A 13,723-nucleotide genomic window follows, 5' to 3' on the forward strand; every position below is an offset into this window, starting at 1 on the left:
TTTAAAACATTGTAAGAGCTGAATCCGGTTTGGCTCAGTGGTAGAGCGTCGGTCTGCGGACTGAAATGTCCCGGGTTCGATTCCGGTCAGGGACATGTACGTTGGTTGCGGGCACATCCCCGGTAGGGGGTGTGCAGGAGGCAGCTGGTCGATGTTTCTCTCTCATCGACACGACATTTCTAGCTCTCTATCTCTCTCCTTTCCTTTCTGTAAAAATCAATAAAATATATATTTTTTTTAAAAATTGTAAGAAAGAATTTAGGCCAAATCTGGATAGGAAATTGATCCTCAAAAATATTATCCCAATAGAAATAAGTGAATATACTAAGTCACGAGGAAACAGTAGACACTTTTATCTTTTATTCACCTTCTTCTTGCCTTTCCCTTATTATAAATAAATAAGTTATGTAATTAATTAATCTTTAAAGCCATAAGTACAACAATGACAACCTCTCTGAAGCTATTGAGAAAACTATTTTCCTGATAAAACAAAATAAATGAAAGAAGCAAGTACAAGTCAGCAGAAAAGTTAGAAATACAATGGATCCTCAGATTCTGGGTAGCCTAAATTTTGGATTGTGGCTCATTAGGAAGCTACAGCTACAAAATCACACATTCCTGGCTCAGCATCCAAACCCTGGCTTTGTCCTTGCCTTTCATGTCCTATCAGAAAGGCAGGCTGCCTTAGGAAAGTCATGTTCTATTTCTTTTTTTTAAATTAATTTCTTTATTGATTAATGTATCACATATTGTCCTCAACCCCCCATTCCAATCTCATGCCCCCACCCTCCTATTTTCCTTGACCACTGGTTAGGCTCATATGTGAGCATCATGTTCTATTTCTAATCAATTTCCCTAGGAAATCCCAAACCAGAAGGGCTCAACCCAAAGATTCGGGTGGGTGTGTGGGGAGGGTGAAATACAATCAAAGAAAGAGAATTCCATAAAGACAAAAAAAGTAGCAAAAATCAGGAAACAAAGAGAGAATGAAAGACAATAAACATTACATGTGTATTGGTTCACAGAGCTTCTAGCAAGAAAGTGCTTTGGAAAAGCTTCCTTTCAATCTCCCTGAGCACTGTTAGGTCAGTTAGATTACTTCAGGGTCAAACACACAGCTACCGATGACTGAGAAGAGGTTAGCCCAGGACCATTCCTCAGGCTCAAAGCAGGGCAGGAGCCTAGAAACTCGACAGAAGGAGGACTTGGCACAGAAAAGGGTTGAGCTGGTTCCAGAGGTTCAAATCAGTTTAATAAAAGCCACTAAAAAAAAGAGAGTGAGAACAAGGTCAACAACCAATGAAAATAAGTCGGTTAATACAGGATGTTGAAAAAAGAGATAGAAGAAGATATAAACAAGTGGAAGAATATTCTTTGTTCATGGATTTGCAGAATTAATATCATTAAAATGTCCATATTACCCGAGGCAATCTGTAGATTCAATGTAATCCCCATTAAAATAAAAATGGCATATTTCACAACTTTAGAACAAACACTCCAAAAATTTATATAGAATCAAAAAAGACCTCAAATAGCTCCAGCAATCTTGAGAAAGAAGAACAAAGTTGCAGGGATCACAATACCACCGTAATCAAACAGCCTAGTACTGGCACAGGAACAGGCATATAGATCAATGGAACAGAAAAGAGAACTCAGAAATCGACCCAACTCATTACTCAATATTTGACAAAGAAGGCAAAAGTATACAATGGAATCTAGACAGTCTCTCTTCAATAAATGATGTTGGGAAAATTGGACAGATACATGCAAAAAAAATGAAACTAGACCACTAATTTACATCATACACAAGAATAAACTCAACATGGATAAAAGACCTAAATGTAAGTTGGGAAACTATAAAAATCCTAGGAGAAACCATAGGCAGCAAAATCTCAGCCATCTCTCATAGCAATATGTTTATGGATACATCTCCTAGGGTAGTGCTTCCCAAAGTGTGTTACACGTACCCCAGGGGTACGGGAAGAGTTTGGTGGGGATATGCACTGCACAGTGCTTAGCTGCGCCTAATTCTACCTTTTCATGAGTACAAGGGGTACTCAGTGTTACGAAAATTATAGAAGGGGTACACATATGTCAAAAGTTTGGGAAATACTGTCCTAGGGCAAAGGAGACTAAGGAGAAAATAAACTAATGGGACCACATCAAAATAAAAAGCTTCTGCACAGCAAAAAAAAACATCAACAAAAAAAGTAGGGAGGCCACTGTATGGGAAAAAGAAGTGTCTTAGATAATTAAGTTTCTATTGGCCTGGATCTTAATTACAGATATATCTTTTGTTTTTGTTAATTCTCATCTGAGGATATTTTTTCCCACTGATTTTTAGAGAAAGTGGAAGGGAAAGGAAGAGGTAGAGAGAGAAAAACATCTGCATAAGAAAGACACTTATGCAGGAGCCCTGACCCAGGCGAAGATGGAGCTCTTGACCTGACTCGAACCCAGGACCCTTCAGTCCTCAGACCAACACTCTAACCATTAGCCAAAAAAAGCCATTTCTAAATGTAGTCATCCTTCTTTGAACTCTCAAAAAATCTTAAATAAACTCAAGATCATTATTCTGAATTTTTTTTAAATATATTTTATTGATTTTTTTACAGAGAGGAAGAGAGAGGGACAGAGAGCTAGAAACATCTATGAGAGAGAATCATCGATCAGCTGCCTCTTGCACACCCCCTACCAGGGATGTGCCCGCAACGAAGGTACATGCCCTTGACTGGAATCGAACCCGGGACCTTTCAGTCCCCAGGCCGACGCTCTATCCACTGAGCCAAACCGGTCTCGGCCCTGAATTTTTTTTATTATTTTTTTTTTTTAGTAGCACAGATGAAGGTTTGAGAATCTGCCTTTCAATATACAAAACTTTGAAAAGTTTGATTTTTTAAATTTTCAAATGCTGATGCCAATCGATTTAACTTTCCCTAATTATTTTTAACACTGAATGAAAGGGGAAAGTACCACTTCTTTCAGAAGTTCAGTTGCAATTGCATTATATTTTTATCATTAGAAAGACATTTTAGGTAATACTTGTTGAACATAGTTCATGAAATCCTGAGCTTATTAATAAAAACTATGATAATTTTTATAATTAGTTATAGCACAATAATTTCACTTAATTTACTTACATTGTAAAAATAAATAAATAAATAAAATAGTCCTAAATTTGATGACAGCTCTATTACAGCTCTATTAATGCACACGCCCTGGCTGAGAGCGGAGACCAAGAAGTAGACTGGAATGGGAGAACATTATTCTACTTCCTTCAGCTTGAGAGTATCTTCAGGAAATAAAGCTAACCACAATTTATATCCTGTAGCTTTTTTCCCTCTGTAGCCTGCTGAAATTCACTTTTAAAATTCACTTCTCGCCCTAGTGGGTTTGGTTCAGTGAATAGAGAATTGGCCTGCAGACTGAAGGGTCCCAGGTTTGATGCCTGTCAAGGGCACATGCCCAGGTTATGGGCTCGATCCCAGTAGGGGGAGTGCAGAAGGCAGCGGATCAATGACTCTCATCATTGATGTTTCTCTCCCTCTCCCTTCCTTTCTGAAATCAAAATATAACTTTTTTTTTTTTTAAAGCATCTGCCCATGGATTGACAGATCCCAGGTTCAATTTCAGTCAAGGGCACATGCAGGCTCAATCCCAGGACCCATTCGGGGCTCATGGCTGGTGCAGGAGGCAACCAATCAATGTATCTCTCTCACATGGCCGTTTCTCTCTCTCCCCCACCCCCTTTCCCTTTCACTCTTCTCTAAAAATCAATTGGAAAATATCCTTGGATAAGGATTAGCAAAAATAAAATAAAACTTACTCCCCTACACATCTAGCTAATAACTTGCTCCATGTATTGATGTAGCTCTCAACGAACGGCCAAATTATACACAATAAAGCATCATGCAAAATAAATCTAAAATATACTAGCATTAAAATAACTATGTATTGCATTTTTAGCTTAGCAATTATACTCCCTAAAAAAATAAATAAATAAATAAATAAATAAATAAAATGACTGACCCTTAAGGAAATAAGAATCAGACAACAGAAGAGACAGATTCTAACAATTTCATTCCAAAATATGGAATACAAATCATACAACATATTGTAAATGCTCCATCCCCTCATCCTCCAAAATGGTAAAGAAAAAAATAGTAGATCTTCCTTCACCTATGCAAAAATACTATGCAAAGCTGTATCTCCACCTCCTTAGTCATCTTGGCTAAAACAAACTTGGTCATAAGATTTTGTTTTCCCCACTTGAACAAGGCATCCTCTTCAAGCCTCTCCCTTTAGATTTTTCTTTTCTTCTTGAAAAGGACTGGCACACACCCTAAGTGGAAAGCATTCAAGTCCTAGACTATTAACAAGTCTAGTCACTGTGCAGGAGGTAGCCATGTACCAACATTACACAGCTAATACCCTCACATTTGACATTCTAAATTTAAATAGCATGCCCAGGTGGCTCAGTTGGGTGGAGTGTTGTCCCATACACCAAAAGATTGCAGATTCAATTCCCAGTCAGGGTACACCCTTGGTTGTGGGTTCAATCCCAGGTTGGTGTGCATATAGGAGGCAACCAATTGATGTTTCTCACATCAATATTTTCCCTCTCCTTCTCTCGCTCTTTCTTTCTCCCCCTTCTTTCTCTCTCTCACACTTGCTCTCTCTCCCGCCCCCTCTAAAAAACTATAAGAAAAAAATGTTAAATAGCATGAACATGAGAAGATAAAGGATTCTACTCAATATTTTCTCTAGAACCGCTTTTGCTACAAAAAGAAAAAAAACTCTATGTTATTCTTATTCTCAAAACAAGATTTTAAAAAAGCACCAGCAAGGTGAGATTAAGGAAACTTGCCTTGTAATGCTGTTTCTACCACCAGCTTGCTTTGTGATTTCAGGCAAATCATTTGAATGTGTGGTTCCTCATGCCACCTATAAATAAAATATCTCTGAAAATGTCCAGAGCTATAATATTTTAACTTTCAATTCATATTATTATTTTCTTTATTCAATAGGTACAGGAAAAAAAAAACCTTAACCATTAAAGGTGATACTATCTTAATGTCCTATTTAGTTAGCTGTATTGGGTAATAAGTCCTGAGTTCATTCTTTCATTCAGTAATTATTAACAGATCATCTAACATGTGCTAGGCACTGAACGTACAACTGAGAACAAATATACAAAACTCCTGATCTGCAAGAGTTTACATTTGAGTGAAGTTTACAGGTGTGTGTTTTTATGTCTAAACTATTTTGAATTAAAACATCTCTAAAATACTAGTTATAATATATATGAGCACTAGAGGCCTGGTGCACAAAATTTGTGCACAGGGGTGGGGGGATTGTCCCTCAGCCCAGCCTGCACCCTTTTCAATCTGGGACCCCTTGAGGTTTGTCCAAACACCTGTTTAGGCCCAATCCCACTAACGGGTGGTCAGGCATCCTTTTCACAATCCAGGACTGCTGGCTCCCAACTGCCCTTCCCTGCTGGCCTGATCCCACCCCCCAACTGCCCTCGCCTGCAGGCCTGGGTCCCCCCCAACTGTCCTCCCCTTCAGGCCTTGTCTCCCCCAACTGCTCTCCCCTACAGGCCTAATCACCCCTCTCCCCAGAACTGCTCTCCATTGCAGGCCTGCCCCCCAATTGTCCTTCCCTGCAGGCCAGGTCCCCGCCAACTGCCCTCCACTATAGGCTTGGTCCCCCCCAACTGCTCTCCCCTGCAGGCCTGTGTCCCTCACAACTGCCCTCCCTTGCTGGCCCGGTCTCCCCCAACTGCCCTCCCCTGCTGGTCACCTCTAACTTCCCACAACTGCCGTCCCCTGCAGAACATCTTGTGGTGGCCATCTTGTGTCCACATAAAGGCAGCCATCTCTGACCACATGGGGGCAGCTATCTTCTGTCTTGGTGTGATGGTCAATTTGCATATTACTTTTTTATTAGATAACCAATGGACACAGACCGGGATTGGGGGAAGTAAGGGATGTGCTGGTGGTTGGGGCGGCTGGGGAGAGATCAATGGGGTAAAAAGGAGACTAATGTAATACATTAAACAATAAAGAACTTAAATTTAAAAAAAATACAATAAGGACAATGGGTGGTGGGGAAAGGGCAGAGGATGGAGTGGGAACCTGGTGAGGGAGCAATGGTGGGGGCGGGGGGGGCAGATGAGGAACATTTGTAATAATATGAACAATAAAGATTTATTTTAAAAAAAATACAAGTTATAGTCTTCCTCTTAAATAAAGGATATTGCCCATGAAGTCAATTACTGATGACTTAGAGCCATCCATATGAACATCAAACTCAGCTATCAAAGGGCCGTGCCCTCAGGAAAAGCACCAGCGACAACAGTATCAGCTCCTTTACTAAGGGGGCCCCAACCAACAGCCTGTTCCACTTGAATTCTTCTTCTGTCTGCTTTACAAAGTTTTCCTGTTTATTCCAAAGTGTCGGGCTGCTGGTAATTTTCCCTTTTGATCTTGGAGCTCTCCAGCTCACTTCTAACTTGTTACCACTGTGGTCAGAAGAATGAGAGCCAAGTTAGCTAAAACTGTGTTTAAAATACAAATAAATAATTCTGAGCAAGGCAGAAGGAACAACTTATCAGCATTTTAGCATTTGGATTTTCAACAGCCTGGCTCTATCTATTCAAAGGTCTTTGCTCCCTTCCTTCCTGAGTTCTAGGTCAGAAGAGTTTACCTAGAAGTTTGCTGCACACAATATGGATGAAACAAACACCACCAGCTTCCTAAGAGCATGAAGATTAAGAACTTCAAACCAGACACAAGCACACAGTCCAAGATTAGAAAAAGAAAATTCCTATTTCAATTCTGTCTCATCTGAACAGAACCCAAATTCTCTTGAGGAAAAAAAAAAAAAAATGCAGCAAAGCTGTTTGTTTCTGATCAAGAAATAATTAGAACCATTTTTCTGTGCTACCGTGTATTTAAAGAAGAGTTTACTGATAAATTGGCCAAAAAAAATCATCTATCTGCCACTCCTAAAAAACTTCAATATTCCTTGTCAAAAGCTGGCTTATGAAAAACACACTTACAGTTGGTGAGGGAAAGATAACAATGGTACATTCTAAGAAAATAACCAAAGCAAGAGTTTAATTGAGTACTCAGGAAAGTTTCACTGAAGGACCTATGCAAGTCAGGAAAATGAAAGGAGAAACATTCAGTTCTGCAACATACATTCAACTGGGATGTCCTGGTACTGAATGCCGGCTGTGTCCTCAGCACTGCTCTAGGGACTGGCAATCTCTCTGCTCTCACGGACCCGGGAAAACAAAAATTAAACAGGAGACCAATTTTCAAATCGAGTACTTTGAAACCGACAAGTGCTATGAAGAAAACAAGACGGAATATTAGGTTAGAGACTGGCTGGGGTTAGCGGGGATCCACTTTAGATGGAATGTTCATGAGGTGATTTGGCAAAAATGTAACTGAGGAGGAAGAGCCAGCCACCCAGAGAGCTGAGAGAAGGGTTGTGCACAAGGAGGAAATGGGTGTGCAAGCTTGGCCTCTGTGGACACTGACAGCTGCTCTGGCTGCAGCCCAATGAATGACAGGAGCAGCAGGTTACAGAAAAGGTCAGAGAGCAAGACAGGTGCCAAGCCACATATGACTTCTTCCTCGTAAGGCACTTATTCTGAAAAGACAGGGATATAAAATCAGTGGATGGTCTTAATCAGTGCAATGATAAGGTGAAACTTGTAGGAAGAAAGGGAGAAAGAGAAAGAGGGAGATGGGGAGGGAGGATCACCCCTCATTACCTCTCAAGGTATTAAGAGTAAAAACAGTAATTTCTTACCTAAGAACACCACTGGCCATGTTCATAGTGCATAGATGAAAGCAAGAAAAAAAGGACATACCAAGGAGAAAGAGTTAACAAATCGCATAATAGTCAAAATATAAGCCACAATCAAAAACAGGATTCCATAATAGAAAAATAAATACCTCAGGGATAATCTAGAATATAATATCTACTGAGCTTACACACTTGAAAGACTGTTTTGTCTTATTCAGCCTAACAAGCTGGTAGCAAAGAAGAGTACGTGTCAACTGAGAGAGCCTCTCAAATGCCAGCAGCAGAAGTCTCCTTTCTATTTCTGTTCCCCCTTGGGCTAGGGTTGTCTGCGAGTGAATTTCACCCCCACAACTCATTACAACTTGAACTGATTTTGGACTCATCTTGGAAAAGAACCCTGGGTCACATCTCAACAAGCTGCTGCTCCTGGGACATTCCCCACCAACCGCAGACTGAGAGCTGAAGAGCTGTGTGCAACTTGCTGACCCACTGAGTATAGATTTAATAGACAAGAGAGACTGCAAATGATTAATTGCGGTTATTTATATTTATGGGTTTGAGTCTTCAGTATGCCTGGCCTCTCCCCATTTTATTTCATAATCTTCCCCCTGTTGGAGACTGAAGAGCAAAAGTCAATTGCCTGAGTGTTGGCATCACATGGAAGCTGAAGGGCCATGCATTTCAATTCCAGCTCAAGGAACACTCTGGCTCAGCAGATGTAATTCACCAGACCCCAGTGGGCTCACACCGTTGTCAGTCAGATCACATCCCTGACGGAAATCAGCAGAGCACGTTGGCAATTTATACTCAACAGCCTCTCCTCAACCATAAATTTCAAGATAATGTTTAATGACACCCAAAGTTAACCCAAGACATTGAGCCCCATAGTTGGAGTCTGTGTTCTTACCATGAGGCACTCAGAAGGCAAGTGACTCACAAAATGAAATTTCTAATGGAACGCCTGCCAGAACTCCAGACTCCAATATCAATCCAGTGACCTTCAGGCCAGATCTCACCCAGTGCACTTGTACCTACTTCCTGGGTCATTAGTTTGGCGGCTGCCAGTAACACGGTGTGTGTTTTTTTTCAGTCTGTGTTTGATACTCCACCCTATCTAGGGCAATCTCGGCCTGCACAAAGCCAGACTTCTCTGGACTTCAGTCTCCTCATATAAAAGATTGAGATCATTAGTACTTTTGCTCTGTCATGCCACTTCTAGGTCCCACAGCCCTGGCCTTTTGCTCTCCAGGGTCTCTGGCCATTGTTCCTGTTCTCCAAACTCGCCACCAAAATGTTTGCCATCAGCATCTCTTACCCCACACTGACTTGAAAAAGCAACAGTTGTAAGCTGGTAATAATTATAATAAAGTGAAGGAAGACCTACAAGTAAGCAGACAGCCTTAAGTAAGTTAAACATTCTAGAGTTTCTTTATAGCTTAGGAATTAATTCATCCCGTGTTAATTACAATCTGGATACAGATGAGATGATGGGCAAGTAGAAAATTAACTATGAAGAGAACAAAAGTACGTAAGTCAGTTCTGGTGTGTGTGTATTTCTTTTAGAATATGTGCATACACACATCCATACACACATACATACACATGAAAGCTAGAAGGTTATATACCCAAAATCTTTAGAACCCATTTCATCTTTGAATGGTAGGGTTGCAAGTCATTTTGATTTTCTTCCTTGTGTGAGTCCTTTTTTAAAATTTCTCAAGTGAGTGTGAATTATTCTTATAATAAAAACAAGTCCAGTGTGGGGGTTAGGGGGCAGGGCGGGGGAGAAACAGGGAGAAATGAAAAAAGTAAAAATTCTCAAGAGCACCCTGCAGACAGCTGACATTTGACTAAATCCCACATCATCTGATCATAACTTGAGTGATCTTCCTGTTATACAACTTTTCTCATCTTTAATGAACTAAAATAAAAGATCCATACAAAGAAATGAAAAGAATCGTTTATAATTTATTAGGAATCTTGGAGCAAGAACTGGAAAATGTCACAAAATTATCTACCGTATTCTGAAGAACAGTCTCTACACTAGAATGAATTTGCCTTGAACACCAAACTAGTTCTGAAATGTGTTATTTTATATTACACCCAGTGAAGGGTTTAAAGTTTAACACAACATCAAAAATCCCAACACCTAATAAGATCAGTGTCTGCAAAGCTGGTGGAACTTACTCGAATTTGATGTTCCCCAAGGTTAACTCTTCAGCCAACAACAGAGACGGAGGGAGACACCCATCCACTGTGCCAATTCGAAAAGGACGGGCCATCCTCGATGGGGCCAACATTCCTCCTGTCTCCCCACCCTGTGACAATCCAGTGCTCTCATGCAGGAACACAGCTAAGGAACATTCTCTGCAGGAGGCATGGCTAGAGAACATTCTCGGCAGGAGGCAGTCGGTATAGGGGCCCTTCAAAGACAGGCAGGCCTGGGTTGAATTCCAACTTAGCCACTTACTAGCTGTGTGACTATGAGCTTGAGTCTTCTCATCCATAAAATCTCATCTATTTCACACTTTACCCTGAGAATGTGAGATCCTATAATAAGGTGTAAAAATGCACCTGCCATCAACAACTCCCATTACTCAGCACCTACAACGGGCTCCCACATTTGCATTGCTGAATTGGAGTGATAGAGAAAAAGGAAGGACAAAAGCAGCCAATCTACACAGGGCCATACATAACCTGCTTTAGCTTATGTGGAGCTTGTCTCAGACCAAGCAAAGGCACTTAAGACTCATGGGCTGGGAAATAAATCCCACCACTTCCCTGAAAAAACAGTAGGCAGGCCTCTTCCGTCATTTCTCTAGCATCTAGCATTGCTCTCCAAAATAAACATTCTCTCAAACAGAATGGATACTGTTATTTGTTCTAAAAAAATAAAAATAAAAATTGTAAAACCCAAGATCTAACACAGACTGACCCCAGGCCACAGGTTACCTGTTACAGAGGTCAGGAGGCAGCAGGCTCTCTTTCAGGGGAGGTCAAGCGCTGATCTCAGGGAGCCCAGCGTTCATGCGTCTATCTCATCAGTCTTGAGCAGTTCAGCTGATGGGTTTAAAACATTCCCCAGAAGAGGCTTGAGCAAAGGCTTGTGGCCTGAGTTAACCCAAGTCACTGGGACAACTTTGACCCACAAGAGTGTGTTTCTTCCCCTCTATTCAGAATATTTCTTGGAATTTATTTTTAGTTCAAAGAAGGTGAGGAATTGCTTTCTGGCTCAACCATAAACCCTGAACACCATTTACCATAAAGAACATACTAACATAAAGCAAAAATGTCAAGACAATCAGCTCTGACTTGATATTTTTAAACAAATCAAAATATTTCTTTACATGTGTCCTTTTTATTACAATATCTTAATGTGAGATGTAAAAAACATATAACTTGACTTTGGTTAACCTGATAGCAAGAACCTGGGAACCAGGGTCAATGACCCCATCTGAAGTGTCAAAATGGGTCTTGTCTGCTCACTCATTCAGTTCATGTAAACCTCTGCCAAAGAGCGCACTGTGTTCCCCAAACCACCTTTACCCACATCCATGGAATGCCTTCCATTCCCCAGACTCCTCCACCACCCCTCAATATACCCTAGCTCTCCCCTTAACACCCATCATTCCCCATCCATATGCACTAAGAAGTTACTCACTCCTGCCACCTCATTTCACATGTGCCCTTTCCATTCTTCTCTTACTAGGTTCTTATTGCTGATGTCTGATTTACATGACCTCAATTCTTTGTTATTAACCAGTTCATGTAGGATCAAGAAACTCAAGATATGCAGAAAGCTAAAAGAAATTGGATATATGTATTTTTTAATATATTTTATTGATTTTACACAGAGAAGAATTGAAAGGGATAGAGAGTTAGAAATGTCGATGAGAGAGAAACATCGACCAGCTGCCTCCTGCACACCCCCCACTGGGGATGTGCCCGCAACCAAGGTACGTTCCCTTGACTGGTATCAAGCCTGGGACCTTTCAGTCCACAGCCCAATGCTCTGTCCACTGAGCCAAACCGGTTTTGGCAGAAATTGGATATTTTAACCAAGGTTCCAAAAGGTTCCCCATAGTAATCCAGCAATTGTAAGAAGGCACTGGAAACTGCCTGGTCATCATACCTAAACACCATGAGAAAACTACTTTATTTGATGTAGGGTGTGAAACTCAGAAAGGTAATTATTACAGAAAGTGAAAAACCTATACTGTAAAAAGTATAAGACATTGGTGAAAGAAATTGAAGAGTACACAAATAAAAGGAAAGAAATACCATGCCCATGGGTTGGGCAGCTTAATGTCATTAAAATGTCCATACTACCAAAAGCAATATCCAGGCAATCCCTACCAAAATACCAATGGCATTATTCTAAGAATTAGCACAAATAATCCTAAAATGTATATGGAACCACAAAAGACTCTGCATAGCCAAAGCAATCTTGAGAAAGAAGAACAGAGTTGAAGGTATTACACTCCCTGATGTCAAACTATATTACAAAGCTATAGTAATCCAAACAGTATTTTACTGGCACAAAAACAGGCTCATAGATCAATGGAACAGAACAGAGAGCCCAAAAATAAACCTTTGCTTATTTAGTCAAGTACTCTATGACAAAGGAGGCAAGAACATACTCCTTAATATGTAGTGTTGGAGAAACTGGACAGGTAAATGTAAAATAATTAAACTGAACCACTCTCTCCCACCATATCAAATATATATTCAAAATGGATCAAAGGTATAAATGTAAGGCGTGAAACCACTTAATTCCTAGAAGACAAATCAGCAGTAAGATACCTTTGGCAGGTATCTTACAGCACAGGAAATATTGTAAGAAGTACAAGGCAACAGGTGGTTACTAGACTTAGTATGGTGACCACTTCACAAGACACATGTCGAATCACTATGTTGTAAACCTAAAACTAATATAATGTTGCATGCCAATTATATTTCAATGTAAAAATTGTTTTTAAGTTCATGATTCCAATTCAGAATAAAACAATAACAACTGAGAGCAAAACCACTACATAACTCAAGTAAATAAAAGCCATCAGTAAAAGAAAAATAACAGGATTAAGTACACTTCCCATCCTAACTCATGGCCACTCATTTTCTCCTGCATTCATCTTCTCTATCAGAAATTTTATCTCCACTGTTGAAGTAACTAACTAACTAACTAAATAAATAAATACATACATACATATTATACATACATACATACATACATACATAAACAAAATATAATTTGTAAACTCAAATATATATTGGATTTTTATTTATTCAACAAATATTCATCGGGCACCTAGTGTGGTAGCCCGTGAGTAAACAAAGATGAATAATTCATAATTTCTGGCTTTAAGAAATTCATAAGTTAGAGAAGATTCTAAAACAAATACAAGTGATACAAATAAGATTTGGAAGGGGGCTTAGGGGGGAATTACCCTGGGGGAAAGGGAGATAGGAAACATCATCAGGACAGGTATGTAGAGAAAGCAATAATTAGCTCAAATGTTGTTGAAGGTTGACCAGGTACAGGGTGAACATGAGCAAAGGCATGGCAACAAGAATGAATATTTCACTTTCCAGAACAAGAGGGTGTGATATGCAGGAACCCAATAGTCATACGTGGGGAAGGAGACTGACCAGGCAGCAGGGCACCATCTCTGGAGATCATACATGCCATTCAGAGGATGTTGGCCTTTGTCCAGTAGGCAATGAATTGGCAGGGAAGGCTTTTAGGTATATTTGCTGGTTACACACTGCATTATAAGGACTGTGCTGGTCAGTTTATACACATTATCTTAATCCTTACAACATTCCCTGTAGGATCAGACAGAATCACATTTGAATTTAAAAGATCATTCTCCCATTCCCAGTTCCTTGAAGCCGTGCT

General features: G+C 40.1%; 1 protein-coding gene across 5 annotated transcripts in view; it reads right to left on the minus strand.

Annotated features, from left to right (window-relative positions):
* Positions 1 to 13,723, minus strand: part of GPD2 (glycerol-3-phosphate dehydrogenase 2) — a 149,998-nt gene that overhangs the window by 119,545 nt on the left and 16,730 nt on the right. The window contains exon 1 of one of the 5 annotated variants that reach the window (XM_036420734.2): positions 4,868 to 4,888. The exons of the other annotated variants lie outside the window; for them this stretch is intronic. The gene's annotated coding sequence lies outside the window, so the exon portion shown is untranslated. Of the gene's footprint in view, positions 1 to 4,867; positions 4,889 to 13,723 lie in introns of those variants that run through there. 5 annotated transcript variants of the gene reach the window in all.

Source organism: Pipistrellus kuhlii, unplaced genomic scaffold, assembly GCF_014108245.1.
Source record: "Pipistrellus kuhlii isolate mPipKuh1 unplaced genomic scaffold, mPipKuh1.p scaffold_m20_p_7, whole genome shotgun sequence".
Lineage (NCBI taxonomy): Eukaryota > Metazoa > Chordata > Mammalia > Chiroptera > Vespertilionidae > Pipistrellus > Pipistrellus kuhlii.